This window comes from Coregonus lavaretus (genome assembly GCF_964263955.1).
Source record: "Coregonus lavaretus genome assembly, contig: HAP1_SCAFFOLD_7169, whole genome shotgun sequence".
Classification (NCBI taxonomy): Eukaryota; Metazoa; Chordata; class Actinopteri; order Salmoniformes; family Salmonidae; genus Coregonus; species Coregonus lavaretus.
In genome coordinates this window covers 6,678-7,500 of record NW_028157841.1, presented here as the reverse complement: position 1 = coordinate 7,500, position 823 = coordinate 6,678, and positions in this window count along the sequence as shown.

The window sequence follows — 823 nt, the reverse complement described above, 5'->3', positions numbered from 1 at the left end:
TTCCACATTTCTTTGCTAGACACACACCCTTCCTCTCCCTTTCTCTCTCTCTCTCCCTTTCTCTCTCTCTCTCTCTCTCCCTTTGTCTCACTCTCCCTTTCTTTCTTTCTCTCTCTCTGTCTCTCTCTCTCTGACCATACAACCATGTCAAACCATGGATATCAACTTAATGACCTATCATGCCTGTGTGAATGTGTGTGTCTATGTATGTATGTATGTACACTATATATACAGAAGTATGTGGACACCCCTTCAAATTAGTGGATTCGGCTACTTCAGCCACACCCGTTGCTGACAGGTTTATAAAATCGAGCACACCGCCATGCAATCTCTATAGACAAACATTGGCAGTAGAATGGCCTTAATGAAGAGCTCAGTGACTTTCAACGTGGCACCATCATAGGATGCCACCTTTCCAACAAGTCAGTTTGTCAAATTTCTGCCCTGCTAGAGCTGCCCCGGTCAACTGTAAGTGCTGTTATTGTGAAGTGGAAACATCTAGGAGCAACAACAGCTCAGCCACAAAGTAGTACCAGTTTGTGTCCAGTGGGAACTGACATTCCCTTCTTTAGATCAGACATGACTGTTACCCAATCACTGTTGTGACATGATATTAATCTGTGTCACACAGTCAGAGAGAGAAAGAGAAAGAGAGAGTGAGATAAACAGATCAACAGAGAGAATCAAAGACAAACAGAGAGAGAGAGAGACCTCACTAACGCCCGACCTCACTAATGCTCTTTTGGCTGAATGGAAGCAAGTCCCCGCAGCAATGTTCCAACATCTAGTGGAAAGCCTTCCCAGAAGAGTGGAGGCTGTTATA